This window comes from Pelobates fuscus, chromosome 6 (genome assembly GCF_036172605.1).
Source record: "Pelobates fuscus isolate aPelFus1 chromosome 6, aPelFus1.pri, whole genome shotgun sequence".
Taxonomy (NCBI): Eukaryota; Metazoa; Chordata; class Amphibia; order Anura; family Pelobatidae; genus Pelobates; species Pelobates fuscus.
Window position 1 is genome coordinate 36,628,946 of NC_086322.1, and position 26,053 is coordinate 36,654,998.

The window sequence follows — 26,053 nt, forward strand, 5'->3', positions numbered from 1 at the left end:
GGTGTATGCAGTTTGTCCTTTAGTTGGATTCTTTTCACTGATGGATTGTCAGTAAATCCGCTTAGCAACCAAAGTGGAACTTTGCTTAAGCTCCGCCCCTTGGACAAAAATTGCCAAAGATAACACTTCTACAAAAAAAAAGGCAATCCCTAACAAAAATAGTAAGATGAATTTAAGAGCAAATAAAAACAAGGGCAAACAGAGGGACAAAATCGAATCCCTTTACATCGTGTAGGACTGGTGAGGCGTTGAGAGCTGGTTGCAGACACCGTGCTGGACCTTGCAGATAAACCAATTAAAAGCAAATGCAAAAACTGCTCCAGGTGAGGCTTGAACTCACAACCTCGGCATTGCTCAACAGATACTGCCTTATAAGTACCACGCGCTAACCGATTGCGCCACTGGAGCAAGTCGCTTGCTCTGCTACTGCTGTGTTTTCACCCAAACCTGCGCTGTCAAAGTGTTCTCAAGTCTCTTCTTATGAGTTGAATGCAAGTTTCATGTGGCAATTTCATAATCGTACAGATATATTCACTAAAGTGAGAATTGTCCAGAATTTAAAGTGAATTTTAAAATCAAGGCCAACGCAGCTGAACCGAAGGCGTAGGTAACTTGGAGAAAATTTTCCACTTGGGCCTTTAAATTGAAATACACTTGGAATTCCTGATCATTTTCACTTTAGTGAATAACCCTGTTGGGTTTACACAACTGCTTGTATCCATGATTAAACCTCACACAACTGCTTGTCTCCATGATTAAACCTCACATCATCTCATCAGTGAATAAAACTGTACATTTGGGGTCTGCTACATTTGAGTGCCATGCTCAAGATCAACCACCTTAGACAAGCTGGTGCACCCCAGATGGGACTTGAACCCACAATCCCTGGCTTAGGAGGCCAGTGCCTTATCCATTAGGCCACTGGGGCTTGATGTGTAAATTTATTTTAACTGTTAAAAAAAACCCCCAAAAAAACAGAAGCTTGTCTTAGTATCCACACACAATAAGCTCAGTGTCTGTAACAATATTATTTCTCTTGCACCTACAGTGTCACACAGCCAATAGGCAAGGTTCTTTAAGATAGTGAAACTCTTTAGTTTTCGTTTGTTTGTAAACGGAAAAAAGATGCGCATCGTGGTGGCAGCACAGTTTAAGAAAACTCAGGTCATAAAAATGGAATGTTCCAACCATTGAACAAGAGGGCTGCAAAGGCAAAACAAGTACGACATGCAAATTTTTCTTTTCAATTTTCTTTTCCTTATACCCCTTGTATCTTCTTCTATCCACCTTACCACTTGCCTCGATCTATATTTATCATGTTTTCTCCCTTGCGCCGACTCTCAATATTTGGGCACAGCTATTTTGTTCTCCTCTGTCCGTGGTGTATGCAGTTTGTCCTTTAGTTGGATTCTTTTCACTGATGGATTGTCAGTAAATCCGCTTAGCAACCAAAGTGGAACTTTGCTTAAGCTCCGCCCCTTGGACAAAAATTGCCAAAGATAACACTTCTACAAAAAAAAGGCAATCCCTAACAAAAATAGTAAGATGAATTTAAGAGCAAATAAAAACAAGGGCAAACAGAGGGACAAAATCGAATCCCTTTACATCGTGTAGGACTGGTGAGGCGTTGAGAGCTGGTTGCAGACACCGTGCTGGACCTTGCAGATAAACCAATTAAAAGCAAATGCAAAAACTGCTCCAGGTGAGGCTTGAACTCACAACCTCGGCATTGCTCAACAGATACTGCCTTATAAGTACCGCGCGCTAACCGATTGCGCCACTGGAGCAAGTCGCTTGCTCTGCTACTGCTGTGTTTTCACCCAAACCTGCGCTGTCAAAGTGTTCTCAAGTCTCTTCTTATGAGTTGAATGCAAGTTTCATGTGGCAATTTCATAATCGTACAGATATATTCACTAAAGTGAGAATTGTCCAGAATTTAAAGTGAATTTTAAAATCAAGGCCAACGCAGCTGAACCGAAGGCGTAGGTAACTTGGAGAAAATTTTCCACTTGGGCCTTTAAATTGAAATACACTTGGAATTCCTGATCATTTTCACTTTAGTGAATAACCCTGTTGGGTTTACACAACTGTTTGTATCCATGATTAAACCTCACACAACTGCTTGTCTCCATGATTAAACCTCACATCATCTCATCAGTGAATAAAACTGTACATTTGGGGTCTGCTACATTTGAGTGCCATGCTCAAGATCAACCACCTTAGACAAGCTGGTGCACCCCAGATGGGACTTGAACCCACAATCCCTGACTTAGGAGGCCAGTGCCTTATCCATTAGGCCACTGGGGCTTGATGTGTAAATTTATTTTAACTGTTAAAAAAAACCCCCAAAAAAACAGAAGCTTGTCTTAGTATCCACACACAATAAGCTCAGTGTCTGTAACAATATTATTTCTCTTGCACCTACAGTGTCACACAGACAATAGGCAAGGTTCTTTAAGATAGTGAAACTCTTTAGTTTTCGTTTGTTTGTAAACGGAAAAAAGATGCGCATCGTGGTGGCAGCACAGTTTAAGAAAACTCAGGTCATAAAAATGGAATGTTCCAACCATTGAACAAGAGGGCTGCAAAGGCAAAACAAGTACGACATGCAAATTTTTCTTTTCAATTTTCTTTTCCTTATACCCCTTGTATCTTCTTCTATCCACCTTACCACTTGCCTCGATCTATATTTATCATGTTTTCTCCCTTGCGCCGACTCTCAATATTTGGGCACAGCTATTTTGTTCTCCTCTGTCCGTGGTGTATGCAGTTTGTCCTTTAGTTGGATTCTTTTCACTGATGGATTGTCAGTAAATCCGCTTAGCAACCAAAGTGGAACTTTGCTTAAGCTCCGCCCCTTGGACAAAAATTGCCAAAGATAACACTTCTACAAAAAAAAGGCAATCCCTAACAAAAATAGTAAGATGAATTTAAGAGCAAATAAAAACAAGGGCAAACAGAGGGACAAAATCGAATCCCTTTACATCGTGTAGGACTGGTGAGGCGTTGAGAGCTGGTTGCAGACACCGTGCTGGACCTTGCAGATAAACCAATTAAAAGCAAATGCAAAAACTGCTCCAGGTGAGGCTTGAACTCACAACCTCGGCATTGCTCAACAGATACTGCCTTATAAGTACCACGCGCTAACCGATTGCGCCACTGGAGCAAGTCGCTTGCTCTGCTACTGCTGTGTTTTCACCCAAACCTGCGCTGTCAAAGTGTTCTCAAGTCTCTTCTTATGAGTTGAATGCAAGTTTCATGTGGCAATTTCATAATCGTACAGATATATTCACTAAAGTGAGAATTGTCCAGAATTTAAAGTGAATTTTAAAATCAAGGCCAACGCAGCTGAACCGAAGGCGGAGGTAACTTGGAGAAAATTTTCCACTTGGGCCTTTAAATTGAAATACACTTGGAATTCCTGATCATTTTCACTTTAGTGAATAACCCTGTTGGGTTTACACAACTGCTTGTATCCATGATTAAACCTCACACAACTGCTTGTCTCCATGATTAAACCTCACATCATCTCATCAGTGAATAAAACTGTACATTTGGGGTCTGCTAAATTTGAGTGCCATGCTCAAGATCAACCACCTTAGACAAGCTGGTGCACCCCAGATGGGACTTGAACCCACAATCCCTGGCTTAGGAGGCCAGTGCCTTATCCATTAGGCCACTGGGGCTTAATGTGTAAATTTTTTTTAACTGTTAAAAAAACCCAAAAAAAACAGAAGCTTGTCTTAGTATCCACACACAATAAGCTCAGTGTCTGTAACAATATTATTTCTCTTGCACCTACAGTGTCACACAGCCAATAGGCAAGGTTCTTTAAGATAGTGAAACTCTTTAGTTTTCGTTTGTTTGTAAACGGAAAAAAGATGCGCATCGTGGTGGCAGCACAGTTTAAGAAAACTCAGGTCATAAAAATGGAATGTTCCAACCATTGAACAAGAGGGCTGCAAAGGCAAAACAAGTACGACATGCAAATTTTTCTTTTCAATTTTCTTTTCCTTATACCCCTTGTATCTTCTTCTATCCACCTTACCACTTGCCTCGATCTATATTTATCATGTTTTCTCCCTTGCGCCGACTCTCAATATTTGGGCACAGCTATTTTGTTCTCCTCTGTCCGTGGTGTATGCAGTTTGTCCTTTAGTTGGATTCTTTTCACTGATGGATTGTCAGTAAATCCGCTTAGCAACCAAAGTGGAACTTTGCTTAAGCTCCGCCCCTTGGACAAAAATTGCCAAAGATAACACTTCTACAAAAAAAAGGCAATCCCTAACAAAAATAGTAAGATGAATTTAAGAGCAAATAAAAACAAGGGCAAACAGAGGGACAAAATCGAATCCCTTTACATCGTGTAGGACTGGTGAGGCGTTGAGAGCTGGTTGCAGACACCGTGCTGGACCTTGCAGATAAACCAATTAAAAGCAAATGCAAAAACTGCTCCAGGTGAGGCTTGAACTCACAACCTCGGCATTGCTCAACAGATACTGCCTTATAAGTACCGCGCGCTAACCGATTGCGCCACTGGAGCAAGTCGCTTGCTCTGCTACTGCTGTGTTTTCACCCAAACCTGCGCTGTCAAAGTGTTCTCAAGTCTCTTCTTATGAGTTGAATGCAAGTTTCATGTGGCAATTTCATAATCGTACAGATATATTCACTAAAGTGAGAATTGTCCAGAATTTAAAGTGAATTTTAAAATCAAGGCCAACGCAGCTGAACCGAAGGCGTAGGTAACTTGGAGAAAATTTTCCACTTGGGCCTTTAAATTGAAATACACTTGGAATTCCTGATCATTTTCACTTTAGTGAATAACCCTGTTGGGTTTACACAACTGCTTGTATCCATGATTAAACCTCACACAACTGCTTGTCTCCATGATTAAACCTCACATCATCTCATCAGTGAATAAAACTGTACATTTGGGGTCTGCTACATTTGAGTGCCATGCTCAAGATCAACCACCTTAGACATGCTGGTGCACCCCAGATGGGACTTGAACCCACAATCCCTGGCTTAGGAGGCCAGTGCCTTATCCATTAGGCCACTGGGGCTTAATGTGTAAATTTTTTTTAACTGTTAAAAAAAACCAAAAAAAACAGAAGCTTGTCTTAGTATCCACACACAATAAGCTCAGTGTCTGTAACAATATTATTTCTCTTGCACCTACAGTGTCACACAGCCAATAGGCAAGGTTCTTTAAGATAGTGAAACTCTTTAGTTTTCGTTTGTTTGTAAACGGAAAAAAGATGCGCATCGTGGTGGCAGCACAGTTTAAGAAAACTCAGGTCATAAAAATGGAATGTTCCAACCATTGAACAAGAGGGCTGCAAAGGCAAAACAAGTACGACATGCAAATTTTTCTTTTCAATTTTCTTTTCCTTATACCCCTTGTATCTTCTTCTATCCACCTTACCACTTGCCTCGATCTATATTTATCATGTTTTCTCCCTTGCGCCGACTCTCAATATTTGGGCACAGCTATTTTGTTCTCCTCTGTCCGTGGTGTATGCAGTTTGTCCTTTAGTTGGATTCTTTTCACTGATGGATTGTCAGTAAATCCGCTTAGCAACCAAAGTGGAACTTTGCTTAAGCTCCGCCCCTTGGACAAAAATTGCCAAAGATAACACTTCTACAAAAAAAAGGCAATCCCTAACAAAAATAGTAAGATGAATTTAAGAGCAAATAAAAACAAGGGCAAACAGAGGGACAAAATCGAATCCCTTTACATCGTGTAGGACTGGTGAGGCGTTGAGAGCTGGTTGCAGACACCGTGCTGGACCTTGCAGATAAACCAATTAAAAGCAAATGCAAAAACTGCTCCAGGTGAGGCTTGAACTCACAACCTCGGCATTGCTCAACAGATACTGCCTTATAAGTACCGCGCGCTAACCGATTGCGCCACTGGAGCAAGTCGCTTGCTCTGCTACTGCTGTGTTTTCACCCAAACCTGCGCTGTCAAAGTGTTCTCAAGTCTCTTCTTATGAGTTGAATGCAAGTTTCATGTGGCAATTTCATAATCGTACAGATATATTCACTAAAGTGAGAATTGTCCAGAATTTAAAGTGAATTTTAAAATCAAGGCCAACGCAGCTGAACCGAAGGCGTAGGTAACTTGGAGAAAATTTTCCACTTGGGCCTTTAAATTGAAATACACTTGGAATTCCTGATCATTTTCACTTTAGTGAATAACCCTGTTGGGTTTACACAACTGCTTGTATCCATGATTAAACCTCACACAACTGCTTGTCTCCATGATTAAACCTCACATCATCTCATCAGTGAATAAAACTGTACATTTGGGGTCTGCTACATTTGAGTGCCATGCTCAAGATCAACCACCTTAGACAAGCTGGTGCACCCCAGATGGGACTTGAACCCACAATCCCTGGCTTAGGAGGCCAGTGCCTTATCCATTAGGCCACTGGAGCTTGATGTGTAAATTTATTTTAACTGTTAAAAAAAAACCCCAAAAAAACAGAAGCTTGTCTTAGTATCCACACACAATAAGCTCAGTGTCTGTAACAATATTATTTCTCTTGCACCTACAGTGTCACACAGCCAATAGGCAAGGTTCTTTAAGATAGTGAAACTCTTTAGTTTTCGTTTGTTTGTAAACGGAAAAAAGATGCGCATCGTGGTGGCAGCACAGTTTAAGAAAACTCAGGTCATAAAAATGGAATGTTCCAACCATTGAACAAGAGGGCTGCAAAGGCAAAACAAGTACGACATGCAAATTTTTCTTTTCAATTTTCTTTTCCTTATACCCCTTGTATCTTCTTCTATCCACCTTACCACTTGCCTCGATCTATATTTATCATGTTTTCTCCCTTGCGCCGACTCTCAATATTTGGGCACAGCTATTTTGTTCTCCTCTGTCCGTGGTGTATGCAGTTTGTCCTTTAGTTGGATTCTTTTCACTGATGGATTGTCAGTAAATCCGCTTAGCAACCAAAGTGGAACTTTGCTTAAGCTCCGCCCCTTGGACAAAAATTGCCAAAGATAACACTTCTACAAAAAAAAGGCAATCCCTAACAAAAATAGTAAGATGAATTTAAGAGCAAATAAAAACAAGGGCAAACAGAGGGACAAAATCGAATCCCTTTACATCGTGTAGGACTGGTGAGGCGTTGAGAGCTGGTTGCAGACACCGTGCTGGACCTTGCAGATAAACCAATTAAAAGCAAATGCAAAAACTGCTCCAGGTGAGGCTTGAACTCACAACCTCGGCATTGCTCAACAGATACTGCCTTATAAGTACCACGCGCTAACCGATTGCGCCACTGGAGCAAGTCGCTTGCTCTGCTACTGCTGTGTTTTCACCCAAACCTGCGCTGTCAAAGTGTTCTCAAGTCTCTTCTTATGAGTTGAATGCAAGTTTTATGTGGCAATTTCATAATCGTACAGATATATTCACTAAAGTGAGAATTGTCCAGAATTTAAAGTGAATTTTAAAATCAAGGCCAACGCAGCTGAACCGAAGGCGTAGGTAACTTGGAGAAAATTTTCCACTTGGGCCTTTAAATTGAAATACACTTGGAATTCCTGATCATTTTCACTTTAGTGAATAACCCTGTTGGGTTTACACAACTGCTTGTATCCATGATTAAACCTCACACAACTGCTTGTCTCCATGATTAAACCTCACATCATCTCATCAGTGAATAAAACTGTACATTTGGGGTCTGCTAAATTTGAGTGCCATGCTCAAGATCAACCACCTTAGACAAGCTGGTGCACCCCAGATGGGACTTGAACCCACAATCCCTGGCTTAGGAGGCCAGTGCCTTATCCATTAGGCCACTGGGGCTTAATGTGTAACATTTTTTTAACTGTTAAAAAAAACCAAAAAAAACAGAAGCTTGTCTTAGTATCCACACACAATAAGCTCAGTGTCTGTAACAATATTATTTCTCTTGCACCTACAGTGTCACACAGCCAATAGGCAAGGTTCTTTAAGATAGTGAAACTCTTTAGTTTTCGTTTGTTTGTAAACGGAAAAAAGATGCGCATCGTGGTGGCAGCACAGTTTAAGAAAACTCAGGTCATAAAAATGGAATGTTCCAACCATTGAACAAGAGGGCTGCAAAGGCAAAACAAGTACGACATGCAAATTTTTCTTTTCAATTTTCTTTTCCTTATACCCCTTGTATCTTCTTCTATCCACCTTACCACTTGCCTCGATCTATATTTATCATGTTTTCTCCCTTGCGCCGACTCTCAATATTTGGGCACAGCTATTTTGTTCTCCTCTGTCCGTGGTGTATGCAGTTTGTCCTTTAGTTGGATTCTTTTCACTGATGGATTGTCAGTAAATCCGCTTAGCAACCAAAGTGGAACTTTGCTTAAGCTCCGCCCCTTGGACAAAAATTGCCAAAGATAACACTTCTACAAAAAAAAGGCAATCCCTAACAAAAATAGTAAGATGAATTTAAGAGCAAATAAAAACAAGGGCAAACAGAGGGACAAAATCGAATCCCTTTACATCGTGTAGGACTGGTGAGGCGTTGAGAGCTGGTTGCAGACACCGTGCTGGACCTTGCAGATAAACCAATTAAAAGCAAATGCAAAAACTGCTCCAGGTGAGGCTTGAACTCACAACCTCGGCATTGCTCAACAGATACTGCCTTATAAGTACCGCGCGCTAACCGATTGCGCCACTGGAGCAAGTCGCTTGCTCTGCTACTGCTGTGTTTTCACCCAAACCTGCGCTGTCAAAGTGTTCTCAAGTCTCTTCTTATGAGTTGAATGCAAGTTTCATGTGGCAATTTCATAATCGTACAGATATATTCACTAAAGTGAGAATTGTCCAGAATTTAAAGTGAATTTTAAAATCAAGGCCAACGCAGCTGAACCGAAGGCGTAGGTAACTTGGAGAAAATTTTCCACTTGGGCCTTTAAATTGAAATACACTTGGAATTCCTGATCATTTTCACTTTAGTGAATAACCCTGTTGGGTTTACACAACTGCTTGTATCCATGATTAAACCTCACACAACTGCTTGTCTCCATGATTAAACCTCACATCATCTCATCAGTGAATAAAACTGTACATTTGGGGTCTGCTACATTTGAGTGCCATGCTCAAGATCAACCACCTTAGACAAGCTGGTGCACCCCAGATGGGACTTGAACCCACAATCCCTGGCTTAGGAGGCCAGTGCCTTATCCATTAGGCCACTGGAGCTTGATGTGTAAATTTATTTTAACTGTTAAAAAAAAACCCCAAAAAAACAGAAGCTTGTCTTAGTATCCACACACAATAAGCTCAGTGTCTGTAACAATATTATTTCTCTTGCACCTACAGTGTCACACAGCCAATAGGCAAGGTTCTTTAAGATAGTGAAACTCTTTAGTTTTCGTTTGTTTGTAAACGGAAAAAAGATGCGCATCGTGGTGGCAGCACAGTTTAAGAAAACTCAGGTCATAAAAATGGAATGTTCCAACCATTGAACAAGAGGGCTGCAAAGGCAAAACAAGTACGACATGCAAATTTTTCTTTTCAATTTTCTTTTCCTTATACCCCTTGTATCTTCTTCTATCCACCTTACCACTTGCCTCGATCTATATTTATCATGTTTTCTCCCTTGCGCCGACTCTCAATATTTGGGCACAGCTATTTTGTTCTCCTCTGTCCGTGGTGTATGCAGTTTGTCCTTTAGTTGGATTCTTTTCACTGATGGATTGTCAGTAAATCCGCTTAGCAACCAAAGTGGAACTTTGCTTAAGCTCCGCCCCTTGGACAAAAATTGCCAAAGATAACACTTCTACAAAAAAAAGGCAATCCCTAACAAAAATAGTAAGATGAATTTAAGAGCAAATAAAAACAAGGGCAAACAGAGGGACAAAATCGAATCCCTTTACATCGTGTAGGACTGGTGAGGCGTTGAGAGCTGGTTGCAGACACCGTGCTGGACCTTGCAGATAAACCAATTAAAAGCAAATGCAAAAACTGCTCCAGGTGAGGCTTGAACTCACAACCTCGGCATTGCTCAACAGATACTGCCTTATAAGTACCACGCGCTAACCGATTGCGCCACTGGAGCAAGTCGCTTGCTCTGCTACTGCTGTGTTTTCACCCAAACCTGCGCTGTCAAAGTGTTCTCAAGTCTCTTCTTATGAGTTGAATGCAAGTTTTATGTGGCAATTTCATAATCGTACAGATATATTCACTAAAGTGAGAATTGTCCAGAATTTAAAGTGAATTTTAAAATCAAGGCCAACGCAGCTGAACCGAAGGCGTAGGTAACTTGGAGAAAATTTTCCACTTGGGCCTTTAAATTGAAATACACTTGGAATTCCTGATCATTTTCACTTTAGTGAATAACCCTGTTGGGTTTACACAACTGCTTGTATCCATGATTAAACCTCACACAACTGCTTGTCTCCATGATTAAACCTCACATCATCTCATCAGTGAATAAAACTGTACATTTGGGGTCTGCTAAATTTGAGTGCCATGCTCAAGATCAACCACCTTAGACAAGCTGGTGCACCCCAGATGGGACTTGAACCCACAATCCCTGGCTTAGGAGGCCAGTGCCTTATCCATTAGGCCACTGGGGCTTAATGTGTAACATTTTTTTAACTGTTAAAAAAAACCAAAAAAAACAGAAGCTTGTCTTAGTATCCACACACAATAAGCTCAGTGTCTGTAACAATATTATTTCTCTTGCACCTACAGTGTCACACAGCCAATAGGCAAGGTTCTTTAAGATAGTGAAACTCTTTAGTTTTCGTTTGTTTGTAAACGGAAAAAAGATGCGCATCGTGGTGGCAGCACAGTTTAAGAAAACTCAGGTCATAAAAATGGAATGTTCCAACCATTGAACAAGAGGGCTGCAAAGGCAAAACAAGTACGACATGCAAATTTTTCTTTTCAATTTTCTTTTCCTTATACCCCTTGTATCTTCTTCTATCCACCTTACCACTTGCCTCGATCTATATTTATCATGTTTTCTCCCTTGCGCCGACTCTCAATATTTGGGCACAGCTATTTTGTTCTCCTCTGTCCGTGGTGTATGCAGTTTGTCCTTTAGTTGGATTCTTTTCACTGATGGATTGTCAGTAAATCCGCTTAGCAACCAAAGTGGAACTTTGCTTAAGCTCCGCCCCTTGGACAAAAATTGCCAAAGATAACACTTCTACAAAAAAAAGGCAATCCCTAACAAAAATAGTAAGATGAATTTAAGAGCAAATAAAAACAAGGGCAAACAGAGGGACAAAATCGAATCCCTTTACATCGTGTAGGACTGGTGAGGCGTTGAGAGCTGGTTGCAGACACCGTGCTGGACCTTGCAGATAAACCAATTAAAAGCAAATGCAAAAACTGCTCCAGGTGAGGCTTGAACTCACAACCTCGGCATTGCTCAACAGATACTGCCTTATAAGTACCGCGCGCTAACCAATTGCGCCACTGGAGCAAGTCGCTTGCTCTGCTACTGCTGTGTTTTCACCCAAACCTGCGCTGTCAAAGTGTTCTCAAGTCTCTTCTTATGAGTTGAATGCAAGTTTCATGTGGCAATTTCATAATCGTACAGATATATTCACTAAAGTGAGAATTGTCCAGAATTTAAAGTGAATTTTAAAATCAAGGCCAACGCAGCTGAACCGAAGGCGTAGGTAACTTGGAGAAAATTTTCCACTTGGGCCTTTAAATTGAAATACACTTGGAATTCCTGATCATTTTCACTTTAGTGAATAACCCTGTTGGGTTTACACAACTGCTTGTATCCATGATTAAACCTCACACAACTGCTTGTCTCCATGATTAAACCTCACATCATCTCATCAGTGAATAAAACTGTACATTTGGGGTCTGCTACATTTGAGTGCCATGCTCAAGATCAACCACCTTAGACATGCTGGTGCACCCCAGATGGGACTTGAACCCACAATCCCTGGCTTAGGAGGCCAGTGCCTTATCCATTAGGCCACTGGGGCTTAATGTGTAAATTTTTTTTAACTGTTAAAAAAAACCAAAAAAAACAGAAGCTTGTCTTAGTATCCACACACAATAAGCTCAGTGTCTGTAACAATATTATTTCTCTTGCACCTACAGTGTCACACAGCCAATAGGCAAGGTTCTTTAAGATAGTGAAACTCTTTAGTTTTCGTTTGTTTGTAAACGGAAAAAAGATGCGCATCGTGGTGGCAGCACAGTTTAAGAAAACTCAGGTCATAAAAATGGAATGTTCCAACCATTGAACAAGAGGGCTGCAAAGGCAAAACAAGTACGACATGCAAATTTTTCTTTTCAATTTTCTTTTCCTTATACCCCTTGTATCTTCTTCTATCCACCTTACCACTTGCCTCGATCTATATTTATCATGTTTTCTCCCTTGCGCCGACTCTCAATATTTGGGCACAGCTATTTTGTTCTCCTCTGTCCGTGGTGTATGCAGTTTGTCCTTTAGTTGGATTCTTTTCACTGATGGATTGTCAGTAAATCCGCTTAGCAACCAAAGTGGAACTTTGCTTAAGCTCCGCCCCTTGGACAAAAATTGCCAAAGATAACACTTCTACAAAAAAAAGGCAATCCCTAACAAAAATAGTAAGATGAATTTAAGAGCAAATAAAAACAAGGGCAAACAGAGGGACAAAATCGAATCCCTTTACATCGTGTAGGACTGGTGAGGCGTTGAGAGCTGGTTGCAGACACCGTGCTGGACCTTGCAGATAAACCAATTAAAAGCAAATGCAAAAACTGCTCCAGGTGAGGCTTGAACTCACAACCTCGGCATTGCTCAACAGATACTGCCTTATAAGTACCGCGCGCTAACCAATTGCGCCACTGGAGCAAGTCGCTTGCTCTGCTACTGCTGTGTTTTCACCCAAACCTGCGCTGTCAAAGTGTTCTCAAGTCTCTTCTTATGAGTTGAATGCAAGTTTCATGTGGCAATTTCATAATCGTACAGATATATTCACTAAAGTGAGAATTGTCCAGAATTTAAAGTGAATTTTAAAATCAAGGCCAACGCAGCTGAACCGAAGGCGTAGGTAACTTGGAGAAAATTTTCCACTTGGGCCTTTAAATTGAAATACACTTGGAATTCCTGATCATTTTCACTTTAGTGAATAACCCTGTTGGGTTTACACAACTGCTTGTATCCATGATTAAACCTCACACAACTGCTTGTCTCCATGATTAAACCTCACATCATCTCATCAGTGAATAAAACTGTACATTTGGGGTCTGCTACATTTGAGTGCCATGCTCAAGATCAACCACCTTAGACATGCTGGTGCACCCCAGATGGGACTTGAACCCACAATCCCTGGCTTAGGAGGCCAGTGCCTTATCCATTAGGCCACTGGGGCTTAATGTGTAAATTTTTTTTAACTGTTAAAAAAAACCAAAAAAAACAGAAGCTTGTCTTAGTATCCACACACAATAAGCTCAGTGTCTGTAACAATATTATTTCTCTTGCACCTACAGTGTCACACAGCCAATAGGCAAGGTTCTTTAAGATAGTGAAACTCTTTAGTTTTCGTTTGTTTGTAAACGGAAAAAAGATGCGCATCGTGGTGGCAGCACAGTTTAAGAAAACTCAGGTCATAAAAATGGAATGTTCCAACCATTGAACAAGAGGGCTGCAAAGGCAAAACAAGTACGACATGCAAATTTTTCTTTTCAATTTTCTTTTCCTTATACCCCTTGTATCTTCTTCTATCCACCTTACCACTTGCCTCGATCTATATTTATCATGTTTTCTCCCTTGCGCCGACTCTCAATATTTGGGCACAGCTATTTTGTTCTCCTCTGTCCGTGGTGTATGCAGTTTGTCCTTTAGTTGGATTCTTTTCACTGATGGATTGTCAGTAAATCCGCTTAGCAACCAAAGTGGAACTTTGCTTAAGCTCCGCCCCTTGGACAAAAATTGCCAAAGATAACACTTCTACAAAAAAAAGGCAATCCCTAACAAAAATAGTAAGATGAATTTAAGAGCAAATAAAAACAAGGGCAAACAGAGGGACAAAATCGAATCCCTTTACATCGTGTAGGACTGGTGAGGCGTTGAGAGCTGGTTGCAGACACCGTGCTGGACCTTGCAGATAAACCAATTAAAAGCAAATGCAAAAACTGCTCCAGGTGAGGCTTGAACTCACAACCTCGGCATTGCTCAACAGATACTGCCTTATAAGTACCGCGCGCTAACCGATTGCGCCACTGGAGCAAGTCGCTTGCTCTGCTACTGCTGTGTTTTCACCCAAACCTGCGCTGTCAAAGTGTTCTCAAGTCTCTTCTGATGAGTTGAATGCAAGTTTCATGTGGCAATTTCATAATCGTACAGATATATTCACTAAAGTGAGAATTGTCCAGAATTTAAAGTGAATTTTAAAATCAAGGCCAACGCAGCTGAACCGAAGGCGTAGGTAACTTGGAGAAAATTTTCCACTTGGGCCTTTAAATTGAAATACACTTGGAATTCCTGATCATTTTCACTTTAGTGAATAACCCTGTTGGGTTTACACAACTGCTTGTATCCATGATTAAACCTCACACAACTGCTTGTCTCCATGATTAAACCTCACATCATCTCATCAGTGAATAAAACTGTACATTTGGGGTCTGCTACATTTGAGTGCCATGCTCAAGATCAACCACCTTAGACAAGCTGGTGCACCCCAGATGGGACTTGAACCCACAATCCCTGGCTTAGGAGGCCAGTGCCTTATCCATTAGGCCACTGGAGCTTGATGTGTAAATTTATTTTAACTGTTAAAAAAAAAACCCAAAAAAACAGAAGCTTGTCTTAGTATCCACACACAATAAGCTCAGTGTCTGTAACAATATTATTTCTCTTGCACCTACAGTGTCACACAGCCAATAGGCAAGGTTCTTTAAGATAGTGAAACTCTTTAGTTTTCGTTTGTTTGTAAACGGAAAAAAGATGCGCATCGTGGTGGCAGCACAGTTTAAGAAAACTCAGGTCATAAAAATGGAATGTTCCAACCATTGAACAAGAGGGCTGCAAAGGCAAAACAAGTACGACATGCAAATTTTTCTTTTCAATTTTCTTTTCCTTATACCCCTTGTATCTTCTTCTATCCACCTTACCACTTGCCTCGATCTATATTTATCATGTTTTCTCCCTTGCGCCGACTCTCAATATTTGGGCACAGCTATTTTGTTCTCCTCTGTCCGTGGTGTATGCAGTTTGTCCTTTAGTTGGATTCTTTTCACTGATGGATTGTCAGTAAATCCGCTTAGCAACCAAAGTGGAACTTTGCTTAAGCTCCGCCCCTTGGACAAAAATTGCCAAAGATAACACTTCTACAAAAAAAAGGCAATCCCTAACAAAAATAGTAAGATGAATTTAAGAGCAAATAAAAACAAGGGCAAACAGAGGGACAAAATCGAATCCCTTTACATCGTGTAGGACTGGTGAGGCGTTGAGAGCTGGTTGCAGACACCGTGCTGGACCTTGCAGATAAACCAATTAAAAGCAAATGCAAAAACTGCTCCAGGTGAGGCTTGAACTCACAACCTCGGCATTGCTCAACAGATACTGCCTTATAAGTACCGCGCGCTAACCAATTGCGCCACTGGAGCAAGTCGCTTGCTCTGCTACTGCTGTGTTTTCACCCAAACCTGCGCTGTCAAAGTGTTCTCAAGTCTCTTCTTATGAGTTGAATGCAAGTTTCATGTGGCAATTTCATAATCGTACAGATATATTCACTAAAGTGAGAATTGTCCAGAATTTAAAGTGAATTTTAAAATCAAGGCCAACGCAGCTGAACCGAAGGCGTAGGTAACTTGGAGAAAATTTTCCACTTGGGCCTTTAAATTGAAATACACTTGGAATTCCTGATCATTTTCACTTTAGTGAATAACCCTGTTGGGTTTACACAACTGCTTGTATCCATGATTAAACCTCACACAACTGCTTGTCTCCATGATTAAACCTCACATCATCTCATCAGTGAATAAAACTGTACATTTGGGGTCTGCTACATTTGAGTGCCATGCTCAAGATCAACCACCTTAGACATGCTGGTGCACCCCAGATGGGACTTGAACCCACAATCCCTGGCTTAGGAGGCCAGTGCCTTATCCATTAGGCCACTGGGGCTTAATGTGTAAATTTTTTTTAACTGTTAAAAAAAACCAAAAAAAACAGAAGCTTGTCTTAGTATCCACACACAATAAGCTCAGTGTCTGTAACAATATTATTTCTCTTGCACCTACAGTGTCACACAGCCAATAGGCAAGGTTCTTTAAGATAGTGAAACTCTTTAGTTTTCGTTTGTTTGTAAACGGAAAAAAGATGCGCATCGTGGTGGCAGCACAGTTTAAGAAAACTCAGGTCATAAAAATGGAATGTTCCAACCATTGAACAAGAGGGCTGCAAAGGCAAAACAAGTACGACATGCAAATTTTTCTTTTCAATTTTCTTTTCCTTATACCCCTTGTATCTTCTTCTATCCACCTTACCACTTGCCTCGATCTATATTTATCATGTTTTCTCCCTTGCGCCGACTCTCAATATTTGGGCACAGCTATTTTGTTCTCCTCTGTCCGTGGTGTATGCAGTTTGTCCTTTAGTTGGATTCTTTTCACTGATGGATTGTCAGTAAATCCGCTTAGCAACCAAAGTGGAACTTTGCTTAAGCTCCGCCCCTTGGACAAAAATTGCCAAAGATAACACTTCTACAAAAAAAAGGCAATCCCTAACAAAAATAGTAAGATGAATTTAAGAGCAAATAAAAACAAGGGCAAACAGAGGGACAAAATCGAATCCCTTTACATCGTGTAGGACTGGTGAGGCGTTGAGAGCTGGTTGCAGACACCGTGCTGGACCTTGCAGATAAACCAATTAAAAGCAAATGCAAAAACTGCTCCAGGTGAGGCTTGAACTCACAACCTCGGCATTGCTCAACAGATACTGCCTTATAAGTACCGCGCGCTAACCGATTGCGCCACTGGAGCAAGTCGCTTGCTCTGCTACTGCTGTGTTTTCACCCAAACCTGCGCTGTCAAAGTGTTCTCAAGTCTCTTCTGATGAGTTGAATGCAAGTTTCATGTGGCAATTTCATAATCGTACAGATATATTCACTAAAGTGAGAATTGTCCAGAATTTAAAGTGAATTTTAAAATCAAGGCCAACGCAGCTGAACCGAAGGCGTAGGTAACTTGGAGAAAATTTTCCACTTGGGCCTTTAAATTGAAATACACTTGGAATTCCTGATCATTTTCACTTTAGTGAATAACCCTGTTGGGTTTACACAACTGCTTGTATCCATGATTAAACCTCACACAACTGCTTGTCTCCATGATTAAACCTCACATCATCTCATCAGTGAATAAAACTGTACATTTGGGGTCTGCTACATTTGAGTGCCATGCTCAAGATCAACCACCTTAGACAAGCTGGTGCACCCCAGATGGGACTTGAACCCACAATCCCTGGCTTAGGAGGCCAGTGCCTTATCCATTAGGCCACTGGAGCTTGATGTGTAAATTTATTTTAACTGTTAAAAAAAAAACCCAAAAAAACAGAAGCTTGTCTTAGTATCCACACACAATAAGCTCAGTGTCTGTAACAATATTATTTCTCTTGCACCTACAGTGTCACACAGCCAATAGGCAAGGTTCTTTAAGATAGTGAAACTCTTTAGTTTTCGTTTGTTTGTAAACGGAAAAAAGATGCGCATCGTGGTGGCAGCACAGTTTAAGAAAACTCAGGTCATAAAAATGGAATGTTCCAACCATTGAACAAGAGGGCTGCAAAGGCAAAACAAGTACGACATGCAAATTTTTCTTTTCAATTTTCTTTTCCTTATACCCCTTGTATCTTCTTCTATCCACCTTACCACTTGCCTCGATCTATATTTATCATGTTTTCTCCCTTGCGCCGACTCTCAATATTTGGGCACAGCTATTTTGTTCTCCTCTGTCCGTGGTGTATGCAGTTTGTCCTTTAGTTGGATTCTTTTCACTGATGGATTGTCAGTAAATCCGCTTAGCAACCAAAGTGGAACTTTGCTTAAGCTCCGCCCCTTGGACAAAAATTGCCAAAGATAACACTTCTACAAAAAAAAGGCAATCCCTAACAAAAATAGTAAGATGAATTTAAGAGCAAATAAAAACAAGGGCAAACAGAGGGACAAAATCGAATCCCTTTACATCGTGTAGGACTGGTGAGGCGTTGAGAGCTGGTTGCAGACACCGTGCTGGACCTTGCAGATAAACCAATTAAAAGCAAATGCAAAAACTGCTCCAGGTGAGGCTTGAACTCACAACCTCGGCATTGCTCAACAGATACTGCCTTATAAGTACCACACGCTAACCGATTGCGCCACTGGAGCAAGTCGCTTGCTCTGCTACTGCTGTGTTTTCACCCAAACCTGCGCTGTCAAAGTGTTCTCAAGTCTCTTCTTATGAGTTGAATGCAAGTTTTATGTGGCAATTTCATAATCGTACAGATATATTCACTAAAGTGAGAATTGTCCAGAATTTAAAATGAATTTTAAAATCAAGGCCAACGCAGCTGAACCGAAGGCGTAGGTAACTTGGAGAAAATTTTCCACTTGGGCCTTTAAATTGAAATACACTTGGAATTCCTGATCATTTTCACTTTAGTGAATAACCCTGTTGGGTTTACACAACTGCTTGTATCCATGATTAAACCTCACACAACTGCTTGTCTCCATGATTAAACCTCACATCATCTCATCAGTGAATAAAACTGTACATTTGGGGTCTGCTAAATTTGAGTGCCATGCTCAAGATCAACCACCTTAGACAAGCTGGTGCACCCCAGATGGGACTTGAACCCACAATCCCTGGCTTAGGAGGCCAGTGCCTTATCCATTAGGCCACTGGGGCTTAATGTGTAAATTTTTTTTAACTGTTAAAAAAAACCAAAAAAAACAGAAGCTTGTCTTAGTATCCACACACAATAAGCTCAGTGTCTGTAACAATATTATTTCTCTTGCACCTACAGTGTCACACAGCCAATAGGCAAGGTTCTTTAAGATAGTGAAACTCTTTAGTTTTCGTTTGTTTGTAAACGGAAAAAAGATGCGCATCGTGGTGGCAGCACAGTTTAAGAAAACTCAGGTCATAAAAATGGAATGTTCCAACCATTGAACAAGAGGGCTGCAAAGGCAAAACAAGTACGACATGCAAATTTTTCTTTTCAATTTTCTTTTCCTTATACCCCTTGTATCTTCTTCTATCCACCTTACCACTTGCCTCGATCTATATTTATCATGTTTTCTCCCTTGCGCCGACTCTCAATATTTGGGCACAGCTATTTTGTTCTCCTCTGTCCGTGGTGTATGCAGTTTGTCCTTTAGTTGGATTCTTTTCACTGATGGATTGTCAGTAAATCCGCTTAGCAACCAAAGTGGAACTTTGCTTAAGCTCCGCCCCTTGGACAAAAATTGCCAAAGATAACACTTCTACAAAAAAAAGGCAATCCCTAACAAAAATAGTAAGATGAATTTAAGAGCAAATAAAAACAAGGGCAAACAGAGGGACAAAATCGAATCCCTTTACATCGTGTAGGACTGGTGAGGCGTTGAGAGCTGGTTGCAGACACCGTGCTGGACCTTGCAGATAAACCAATTAAAAGCAAATGCAAAAACTGCTCCAGGTGAGGCTTGAACTCACAACCTCGGCATTGCTCAACAGATACTGCCTTATAAGTACCGCGCGCTAACCGATTGCGCCACTGGAGCAAGTCGCTTGCTCTGCTACTGCTGTGTTTTCACCCAAACCTGCGCTGTCAAAGTGTTCTCAAGTCTCTTCTTATGAGTTGAATGCAAGTTTCATGTGGCAATTTCATAATCGTACAGATATATTCACTAAAGTGAGAATTGTCCAGAATTTAAAGTGAATTTTAAAATCAAGGCCAACGCAGCTGAACCGAAGGCGTAGGTAACTTGGAGAAAATTTTCCACTTGGGCCTTTAAATTGAAATACACTTGGAATTCCTGATCATTTTCACTTTAGTGAATAACCCTGTTGGGTTTACACAACTGCTTGTATCCATGATTAAACCTCACACAACTGCTTGTCTCCATGATTAAACCTCACATCATCTCATCAGTGAATAAAACTGTACATTTGGGGTCTGCTACATTTGAGTGCCATGCTCAAGATCAACCACCTTAGACATGCTGGTGCACCCCAGATGGGACTTGAACCCACAATCCCTGGCTTAGGAGGCCAGTGCCTTATCCATTAGGCCACTGGGGCTTAATGTGTAAATTTTTTTTAACTGTTAAAAAAAACCAAAAAAAACAGAAGCTTGTCTTAATATCCACACACAATAAGCTCAGTGTCTGTAACAATATTATTTCTCTTGCACCTACAGTGTCACACAGCCAATAGGCAAGGTTCTTTAAGATAGTGAAACTCTTTAGTTTTCGTTTGTTTGTAAACGGAAAAAAGATGCGCATCGTGGTGGCAGCACAGTTTAAGAAAACTCAGGTCATAAAAATGGAATGTTCCAACCATTGAACAAGAGGGCTGCAAAGGCAAAACAAGTACGACATGCAAATTTTTCTTTTCAATTTTCTTTTCCTTATACCCCTTGTATCTTCTTCTATCCACCTTACCACTTGCCTCGATCTATATTTATCATGTTTTCTCCCTTGCGCCGACTCTCAATATTTGGGCACAGCTATTTTGTTCTCCTCTGTCCGTGGTGTATGCAGTTTGTCCTTTAGTTGGATTCTTTTCACTGATGGATTGTCAGTAAATCCGCTTAGCAACCAAAGTGGAACTTTGCTTAAGCTCCGCCCCTTGGACAAAAATTGCCAAAGATAACACTTCTACAAAAAAAAGGCAATCCCTAACAAAAATAGTAAGATGAATTTAAGAGCAAATAAAAACAAGGGCAAACAGAGGGACAAAATCGAATCCCTTTACATCGTGTAGGACTGGTGAGGCGTTGAGAGCTGGTTGCAGACACCGTGCTGGACCTTGCAGATAAACCAATTAAAAGCAAATGCAAAAACTGCTCCAGGTGAGGCTTGAACTCACAACCTCGGCATTGCTCAACAGATACTGCCTTATAAGTACCGCGCGCTAACCGATTGCGCCACTGGAGCAAGTCGCTTGCTCTGCTACTGCTGTGTTTTCACCCAAACCTGCGCTGTCAAAGTGTTCTCAAGTCTCTTCTTATGAGTTGAATGCAAGTTTCATATGGCAATTTCATAATCGTACAGATATATTCACTAAAGTGAGAATTGTCCAGAATTTAAAGTGAATTTTAAAATCAAGGCCAACGCAGCTGAACCGAAGGCGTAGGTAACTTGGAGAAAATTTTCCACTTGGGCCTTTAAATTGAAATACACTTGGAATTCCTGATCATTTTCACTTTAGTGAATAACCCTGTTGGGTTTACACAACTGCTTGTATCCATGATTAAACCTCACACAACTGCTTGTCTCCATGATTAAACCTCACATCATCTCATCAGTGAATAAAACTGTACATTTGGGGTCTGCTACATTTGAGTGCCATGCTCAAGATCAACCACCTTAGACAAGCTGGTGCACCCCAGATGGGACTTGAACCCACAATCCCTGGCTTAGGAGGCCAGTGCCTTATCCATTAGGCCACTGGAGCTTGATGTGTAAATTTATTTTAACTGTTAAAAAAAAACCCCAAAAAAACAGAAGCTTGTCTTAGTATCCACACACAATAAGCTCAGTGTCTGTAACAATATTATTTCTCTTGCACCTACAGTGTCACACAGCCAATAGGCAAGGTTCTTTAAGATAGTGAAACTCTTTAGTTTTCGTTTGTTTGTAAACGGAAAAAAGATGCGCATCGTGGTGGCAGCACAGTTTAAGAAAACTCAGGTCATAAAAATGGAATGTTCCAACCATTGAACAAGAGGGCTGCAAAGGCAAAACAAGTACGACATGCAAATTTTTCTTTTCAATTTTCTTTTCCTTATACCCCTTGTATCTTCTTCTATCCACCTTACCACTTGCCTCGATCTATATTTATCATGTTTTCTCCCTTGCGCCGACTCTCAATATTTGGGCACAGCTATTTTGTTCTCCTCTGTCCGTGGTGTATGCAGTTTGTCCTTTAGTTGGATTCTTTTCACTGATGGATTGTCAGTAAATCCGCTTAGCAACCAAAGTGGAACTTTGCTTAAGCTCCGCCCCTTGGACAAAAATTGCCAAAGATAACACTTCTACAAAAAAAAGGCAATCCCTAACAAAAATAGTAAGATGAATTTAAGAGCAAATAAAAACAAGGGCAAACAGAGGGACAAAATCGAATCCCTTTACATCGTGTAGGACTGGTGAGGCGTTGAGAGCTGGTTGCAGACACCGTGCTGGACCTTGCAGATAAACCAATTAAAAGCAAATGCAAAAACTGCTCCAGGTGAGGCTTGAACTCACAACCTCGGCATTGCTCAACAGATACTGCCTTATAAGTACCACGCGCTAACCGATTGCGCCACTGGAGCAAGTCGCTTGCTCTGCTACTGCTGTGTTTTCACCCAAACCTGCGCTGTCAAAGTGTTCTCAAGTCTCTTCTTATGAGTTGAATGCAAGTTTTATGTGGCAATTTCATAATCGTACAGATATATTCACTAAAGTGAGAATTGTCCAGAATTTAAAGTGAATTTTAAAATCAAGGCCAACGCAGCTGAACCGAAGGCGTAGGTAACTTGGAGAAAATTTTCCACTTGGGCCTTTAAATTGAAATACACTTGGAATTCCTGATCATTTTCACTTTAGTGAATAACCCTGTTGGGTTTACACAACTGCTTGTATCCATGATTAAACCTCACACAACTGCTTGTCTCCATGATTAAACCTCACATCATCTCATCAGTGAATAAAACTGTACATTTGGGGTCTGCTAAATTTGAGTGCCATGCTCAAGATCAACCACCTTAGACAAGCTGGTGCACCCCAGATGGGACTTGAACCCACAATCCCTGGCTTAGGAGGCCAGTGCCTTATCCATTAGGCCACTGGGGCTTAATGTGTAAATTTTTTTTAACTGTTAAAAAAAACCAAAAAAAACAGAAGCTTGTCTTAGTATCCACACACAATAAGCTCAGTGTCTGTAACAATATTATTTCTCTTGCACCTACAGTGTCACACAGCCAATAGGCAAGGTTCTTTAAGATAGTGAAACTCTTTAGTTTTCGTTTGTTTGTAAACGGAAAAAAGATGCGCATCGTGGTGGCAGCACAGTTTAAGAAAACTCAGGTCATAAAAATGGAATGTTCCAACCATTGAACAAGAGGGCTGCAAAGGCAAAACAAGTACGACATGCAAATTTTTCTTTTCAATTTTCTTTTCCTTATACCCCTTGTATCTTCTTCTATCCACCTTACCACTTGCCTCGATCTATATTTATCATGTTTTCTCCCTTGCGCCGACTCTCAATATTTGGGCACAGCTATTTTGTTCTCCTCTGTCCGTGGTGTATGCAGTTTGTCCTTTAGTTGGATTCTTTTCACTGATGGATTGTCAGTAAATCCGCTTAGCAACCAAAGTGGAACTTTGCTTAAGCTCCGCCCCTTGGACAAAAATTGCCAAAGATAACACTTCTACAAAAAAAAGGCAATCCCTAACAAAAATAGTAAGATGAATTTAAGAGCAAATAAAAACAAGGGCAAACAGAGGGACAAAATCGAATCCCTTTACATCGTGTAGGACTGGTGAGGCGTTGAGAGCTGGTTGCAGACACCGTGCTGGACCTTGCAGATAAACCAATTAAAAGCAAATGCAAAAACTGCTCCAGGTGAGGCTTGAACTCACAACCTCGGCATTGCTCAACAGATACTGCCTTATAAGTACCGCGCGCTAACCGATTGCGCCACTGGAGCAAGCCGCTTGCTCTGCTACTGCTGTGTTTTCACCCAAACCTGCGCTGTCAAAGTGTTCTCAAGTCTCTTCTTATGAGTTGAATGCAAGTTTCATGTGGCAATTTCATAATCGTACAGATATATTCACTAAAGTGAGAATTGTCCAGAATTTAAAGTGAATTTTAAAATCAAGGCCAACGCAGCTGAACCGAAGGCGTAGGTAACTTGGAGAAAATTTTCCACTTGGGCCTTTAAATTGAAATACACTTGGAATTCCTGATCATTTTCACTTTAGTGAATAACCCTGTTGGGTTTACACAACTGCTTGTATCCATGATTAAACCTCACACAACTGCTTGTCTCCATGATTAAACCTCACATCATCTCATCAGTGAATAAAACTGTACATTTGGGGTCTGCTACATTTGAGTGCCATGCTCAAGATCAACCACCTTAGACATGCTGGTGCACCCCAGATGGGACTTGAACCCACAATCCCTGGCTTAGGAGGCCAGTGCCTTATCCATTAGGCCACTGGGGCTTAATGTGTAAATTTTTTTTAACTGTTAAAAAAAACCAAAAAAAACAGAAGCTTGTCTTAGTATCCACACACAATAAGCTCAGTGTCTGTAACAATATTATTTCTCTTGCACCTACAGTGTCACACAGCCAATAGGCAAGGTTCTTTAAGATAGTGAAACTCTTTAGTTTTCGTTTGTTTGTAAACGGAAAAAAGATGCGCATCGTGGTGGCAGCACAGTTTAAGAAAACTCAGGTCATAAAAATGGAATGTTCCAACCATTGAACAAGAGGGCTGCAAAGGCAAAACAAGTACGACATGCAAATTTTTCTTTTCAATTTTCTTTTCCTTATACCCCTTGTATCTTCTTCTATCCACCTTACCACTTGCCTCGATCTATATTTATCATGTTTTCTCCCTTGCGCCGACTCTCAATATTTGGGCACAGCTATTTTGTTCTCCTCTGTCCGTGGTGTATGCAGTTTGTCCTTTAGTTGGATTCTTTTCACTGATGGATTGTCAGTAAATCCGCTTAGCAACCAAAGTGGAACTTTGCTTAAGCTCCGCCCCTTGGACAAAAATTGCCAAAGATAACACTTCTACAAAAAAAAGGCAATCCCTAACAAAAATAGTAAGATGAATTTAAGAGCAAATAAAAACAAGGGCAAACAGAGGGACAAAATCGAATCCCTTTACATCGTGTAGGACTGGTGAGGCGTTGAGAGCTGGTTGCAGACACCGTGCTGGACCTTGCAGATAAACCAATTAAAAGCAAATGCAAAAACTGCTCCAGGTGAGGCTTGAACTCACAACCTCGGCATTGCTCAACAGATACTGCCTTATAAGTACCGCGCGCTAACCGATTGCGCCACTGGAGCAAGTCGCTTGCTCTGCTACTGCTGTGTTTTCACCCAAACCTGCGCTGTCAAAGTGTTCTCAAGTCTCTTCTTATGAGTTGAATGCAAGTTTCATGTGGCAATTTCATAATCGTACAGATATATTCACTAAAGTGAGAATTGTCCAGAATTTAAAGTGAATTTTAAAATCAAGGCCAACGCAGCTGAACCGAAGGCGTAGGTAACTTGGAGAAAATTTTCCACTTGGGCCTTTAAATTGAAATACACTTGGAATTCCTGATCATTTTCACTTTAGTGAATAACCCTGTTGGGTTTACACAACTGCTTGTATCCATGATTAAACCTCACACAACTGCTTGTCTCCATGATTAAACCTCACATCATCTCATCAGTGAATAAAACTGTACATTTGGGGTCTGCTAAATTTGAGTGCCATGCTCAAGATCAACCACCTTAGACAAGCTGGTGCACCCCAGATGGGACTTGAACCCACAATCCCTGGCTTAGGAGGCCAGTGCCTTATCCATTAGGCCACTGGGGCTTAATGTGTAAATTTTTTTTAACTGTTAAAAAAACCCAAAAAAAACAGAAGCTTGTCTTAGTATCCACACACAATAAGCTCAGTGTCTGTAACAATATTATTTCTCTTGCACCTACAGTGTCACACAGCCAATAGGCAAGGTTCTTTAAGATAGTGAAACTCTTTAGTTTTCGTTTGTTTGTAAACGGAAAAAAGATGCGCATCGTGGTGGCAGCACAGTTTAAGAAAACTCAGGTCATAAAAATGGAATGTTCCAACCATTGAACAAGAGGGCTGCAAAGGCAAAACAAGTACGACATGCAAATTTTTCTTTTCAATTTTCTTT

At 40.8% G+C, this 26,053-nt stretch overlaps 38 non-coding genes across 38 annotated transcripts; all 38 read right to left on the reverse strand.

The window, feature by feature from the left end:
- Window positions 1-315: 315 nt before the first annotated feature.
- TRNAI-UAU (transfer RNA isoleucine (anticodon UAU)) lies at window positions 316-408 on the reverse strand. Its single transcript is given in 2 exon segments — window positions 316-351; window positions 371-408. It is a non-coding gene; the product is annotated as a tRNA-Ile (tRNA).
- Window positions 409-855: 447 nt separating this feature from the next.
- On the reverse strand, window positions 856-928 carry TRNAR-CCU (transfer RNA arginine (anticodon CCU)). The gene has a single exon. It is a non-coding gene; the product is annotated as a tRNA-Arg (tRNA).
- Window positions 929-1,694: 766 nt separating this feature from the next.
- On the reverse strand, window positions 1,695-1,787 carry TRNAI-UAU (transfer RNA isoleucine (anticodon UAU)). Its single transcript is given in 2 exon segments — window positions 1,695-1,730; window positions 1,750-1,787. It is a non-coding gene; the product is annotated as a tRNA-Ile (tRNA).
- Window positions 1,788-2,234: 447 nt separating this feature from the next.
- On the reverse strand, window positions 2,235-2,307 carry TRNAR-CCU (transfer RNA arginine (anticodon CCU)). The gene has a single exon. It is a non-coding gene; the product is annotated as a tRNA-Arg (tRNA).
- A 766-nt stretch (window positions 2,308-3,073) lies between these two features.
- Window positions 3,074-3,166, reverse strand: TRNAI-UAU (transfer RNA isoleucine (anticodon UAU)). The gene is given in 2 exon segments: window positions 3,074-3,109; window positions 3,129-3,166. It is a non-coding gene; the product is annotated as a tRNA-Ile (tRNA).
- A 447-nt stretch (window positions 3,167-3,613) lies between these two features.
- On the reverse strand, window positions 3,614-3,686 carry TRNAR-CCU (transfer RNA arginine (anticodon CCU)). The gene has a single exon. It is a non-coding gene; the product is annotated as a tRNA-Arg (tRNA).
- A 764-nt stretch (window positions 3,687-4,450) lies between these two features.
- On the reverse strand, window positions 4,451-4,543 carry TRNAI-UAU (transfer RNA isoleucine (anticodon UAU)). Its single transcript is given in 2 exon segments — window positions 4,451-4,486; window positions 4,506-4,543. It is a non-coding gene; the product is annotated as a tRNA-Ile (tRNA).
- Window positions 4,544-4,990: 447 nt separating this feature from the next.
- TRNAR-CCU (transfer RNA arginine (anticodon CCU)) lies at window positions 4,991-5,063 on the reverse strand. Its single transcript has one exon. It is a non-coding gene; the product is annotated as a tRNA-Arg (tRNA).
- A 764-nt stretch (window positions 5,064-5,827) lies between these two features.
- TRNAI-UAU (transfer RNA isoleucine (anticodon UAU)) lies at window positions 5,828-5,920 on the reverse strand. Its single transcript is given in 2 exon segments — window positions 5,828-5,863; window positions 5,883-5,920. It is a non-coding gene; the product is annotated as a tRNA-Ile (tRNA).
- A 447-nt stretch (window positions 5,921-6,367) lies between these two features.
- Window positions 6,368-6,440, reverse strand: TRNAR-CCU (transfer RNA arginine (anticodon CCU)). Its single transcript has one exon. It is a non-coding gene; the product is annotated as a tRNA-Arg (tRNA).
- A 766-nt stretch (window positions 6,441-7,206) lies between these two features.
- Window positions 7,207-7,299, reverse strand: TRNAI-UAU (transfer RNA isoleucine (anticodon UAU)). The gene is given in 2 exon segments: window positions 7,207-7,242; window positions 7,262-7,299. It is a non-coding gene; the product is annotated as a tRNA-Ile (tRNA).
- Window positions 7,300-7,746: 447 nt separating this feature from the next.
- TRNAR-CCU (transfer RNA arginine (anticodon CCU)) lies at window positions 7,747-7,819 on the reverse strand. The gene has a single exon. It is a non-coding gene; the product is annotated as a tRNA-Arg (tRNA).
- Window positions 7,820-8,583: 764 nt separating this feature from the next.
- Window positions 8,584-8,676, reverse strand: TRNAI-UAU (transfer RNA isoleucine (anticodon UAU)). The gene is given in 2 exon segments: window positions 8,584-8,619; window positions 8,639-8,676. It is a non-coding gene; the product is annotated as a tRNA-Ile (tRNA).
- Window positions 8,677-9,123: 447 nt separating this feature from the next.
- On the reverse strand, window positions 9,124-9,196 carry TRNAR-CCU (transfer RNA arginine (anticodon CCU)). The gene has a single exon. It is a non-coding gene; the product is annotated as a tRNA-Arg (tRNA).
- A 766-nt stretch (window positions 9,197-9,962) lies between these two features.
- On the reverse strand, window positions 9,963-10,055 carry TRNAI-UAU (transfer RNA isoleucine (anticodon UAU)). The gene is given in 2 exon segments: window positions 9,963-9,998; window positions 10,018-10,055. It is a non-coding gene; the product is annotated as a tRNA-Ile (tRNA).
- Window positions 10,056-10,502: 447 nt separating this feature from the next.
- Window positions 10,503-10,575, reverse strand: TRNAR-CCU (transfer RNA arginine (anticodon CCU)). Its single transcript has one exon. It is a non-coding gene; the product is annotated as a tRNA-Arg (tRNA).
- A 764-nt stretch (window positions 10,576-11,339) lies between these two features.
- On the reverse strand, window positions 11,340-11,432 carry TRNAI-UAU (transfer RNA isoleucine (anticodon UAU)). Its single transcript is given in 2 exon segments — window positions 11,340-11,375; window positions 11,395-11,432. It is a non-coding gene; the product is annotated as a tRNA-Ile (tRNA).
- A 447-nt stretch (window positions 11,433-11,879) lies between these two features.
- TRNAR-CCU (transfer RNA arginine (anticodon CCU)) lies at window positions 11,880-11,952 on the reverse strand. Its single transcript has one exon. It is a non-coding gene; the product is annotated as a tRNA-Arg (tRNA).
- A 764-nt stretch (window positions 11,953-12,716) lies between these two features.
- Window positions 12,717-12,809, reverse strand: TRNAI-UAU (transfer RNA isoleucine (anticodon UAU)). Its single transcript is given in 2 exon segments — window positions 12,717-12,752; window positions 12,772-12,809. It is a non-coding gene; the product is annotated as a tRNA-Ile (tRNA).
- Window positions 12,810-13,256: 447 nt separating this feature from the next.
- TRNAR-CCU (transfer RNA arginine (anticodon CCU)) lies at window positions 13,257-13,329 on the reverse strand. The gene has a single exon. It is a non-coding gene; the product is annotated as a tRNA-Arg (tRNA).
- A 764-nt stretch (window positions 13,330-14,093) lies between these two features.
- Window positions 14,094-14,186, reverse strand: TRNAI-UAU (transfer RNA isoleucine (anticodon UAU)). Its single transcript is given in 2 exon segments — window positions 14,094-14,129; window positions 14,149-14,186. It is a non-coding gene; the product is annotated as a tRNA-Ile (tRNA).
- Window positions 14,187-14,633: 447 nt separating this feature from the next.
- On the reverse strand, window positions 14,634-14,706 carry TRNAR-CCU (transfer RNA arginine (anticodon CCU)). Its single transcript has one exon. It is a non-coding gene; the product is annotated as a tRNA-Arg (tRNA).
- Window positions 14,707-15,472: 766 nt separating this feature from the next.
- Window positions 15,473-15,565, reverse strand: TRNAI-UAU (transfer RNA isoleucine (anticodon UAU)). Its single transcript is given in 2 exon segments — window positions 15,473-15,508; window positions 15,528-15,565. It is a non-coding gene; the product is annotated as a tRNA-Ile (tRNA).
- A 447-nt stretch (window positions 15,566-16,012) lies between these two features.
- TRNAR-CCU (transfer RNA arginine (anticodon CCU)) lies at window positions 16,013-16,085 on the reverse strand. The gene has a single exon. It is a non-coding gene; the product is annotated as a tRNA-Arg (tRNA).
- Window positions 16,086-16,849: 764 nt separating this feature from the next.
- TRNAI-UAU (transfer RNA isoleucine (anticodon UAU)) lies at window positions 16,850-16,942 on the reverse strand. The gene is given in 2 exon segments: window positions 16,850-16,885; window positions 16,905-16,942. It is a non-coding gene; the product is annotated as a tRNA-Ile (tRNA).
- A 447-nt stretch (window positions 16,943-17,389) lies between these two features.
- On the reverse strand, window positions 17,390-17,462 carry TRNAR-CCU (transfer RNA arginine (anticodon CCU)). The gene has a single exon. It is a non-coding gene; the product is annotated as a tRNA-Arg (tRNA).
- Window positions 17,463-18,228: 766 nt separating this feature from the next.
- TRNAI-UAU (transfer RNA isoleucine (anticodon UAU)) lies at window positions 18,229-18,321 on the reverse strand. Its single transcript is given in 2 exon segments — window positions 18,229-18,264; window positions 18,284-18,321. It is a non-coding gene; the product is annotated as a tRNA-Ile (tRNA).
- Window positions 18,322-18,768: 447 nt separating this feature from the next.
- On the reverse strand, window positions 18,769-18,841 carry TRNAR-CCU (transfer RNA arginine (anticodon CCU)). The gene has a single exon. It is a non-coding gene; the product is annotated as a tRNA-Arg (tRNA).
- Window positions 18,842-19,605: 764 nt separating this feature from the next.
- On the reverse strand, window positions 19,606-19,698 carry TRNAI-UAU (transfer RNA isoleucine (anticodon UAU)). The gene is given in 2 exon segments: window positions 19,606-19,641; window positions 19,661-19,698. It is a non-coding gene; the product is annotated as a tRNA-Ile (tRNA).
- Window positions 19,699-20,145: 447 nt separating this feature from the next.
- TRNAR-CCU (transfer RNA arginine (anticodon CCU)) lies at window positions 20,146-20,218 on the reverse strand. The gene has a single exon. It is a non-coding gene; the product is annotated as a tRNA-Arg (tRNA).
- Window positions 20,219-20,982: 764 nt separating this feature from the next.
- On the reverse strand, window positions 20,983-21,075 carry TRNAI-UAU (transfer RNA isoleucine (anticodon UAU)). Its single transcript is given in 2 exon segments — window positions 20,983-21,018; window positions 21,038-21,075. It is a non-coding gene; the product is annotated as a tRNA-Ile (tRNA).
- A 447-nt stretch (window positions 21,076-21,522) lies between these two features.
- On the reverse strand, window positions 21,523-21,595 carry TRNAR-CCU (transfer RNA arginine (anticodon CCU)). Its single transcript has one exon. It is a non-coding gene; the product is annotated as a tRNA-Arg (tRNA).
- Window positions 21,596-22,361: 766 nt separating this feature from the next.
- TRNAI-UAU (transfer RNA isoleucine (anticodon UAU)) lies at window positions 22,362-22,454 on the reverse strand. Its single transcript is given in 2 exon segments — window positions 22,362-22,397; window positions 22,417-22,454. It is a non-coding gene; the product is annotated as a tRNA-Ile (tRNA).
- A 447-nt stretch (window positions 22,455-22,901) lies between these two features.
- On the reverse strand, window positions 22,902-22,974 carry TRNAR-CCU (transfer RNA arginine (anticodon CCU)). Its single transcript has one exon. It is a non-coding gene; the product is annotated as a tRNA-Arg (tRNA).
- A 764-nt stretch (window positions 22,975-23,738) lies between these two features.
- TRNAI-UAU (transfer RNA isoleucine (anticodon UAU)) lies at window positions 23,739-23,831 on the reverse strand. Its single transcript is given in 2 exon segments — window positions 23,739-23,774; window positions 23,794-23,831. It is a non-coding gene; the product is annotated as a tRNA-Ile (tRNA).
- A 447-nt stretch (window positions 23,832-24,278) lies between these two features.
- Window positions 24,279-24,351, reverse strand: TRNAR-CCU (transfer RNA arginine (anticodon CCU)). Its single transcript has one exon. It is a non-coding gene; the product is annotated as a tRNA-Arg (tRNA).
- A 764-nt stretch (window positions 24,352-25,115) lies between these two features.
- On the reverse strand, window positions 25,116-25,208 carry TRNAI-UAU (transfer RNA isoleucine (anticodon UAU)). Its single transcript is given in 2 exon segments — window positions 25,116-25,151; window positions 25,171-25,208. It is a non-coding gene; the product is annotated as a tRNA-Ile (tRNA).
- Window positions 25,209-25,655: 447 nt separating this feature from the next.
- On the reverse strand, window positions 25,656-25,728 carry TRNAR-CCU (transfer RNA arginine (anticodon CCU)). Its single transcript has one exon. It is a non-coding gene; the product is annotated as a tRNA-Arg (tRNA).
- Window positions 25,729-26,053: the final 325 nt, after the last annotated feature.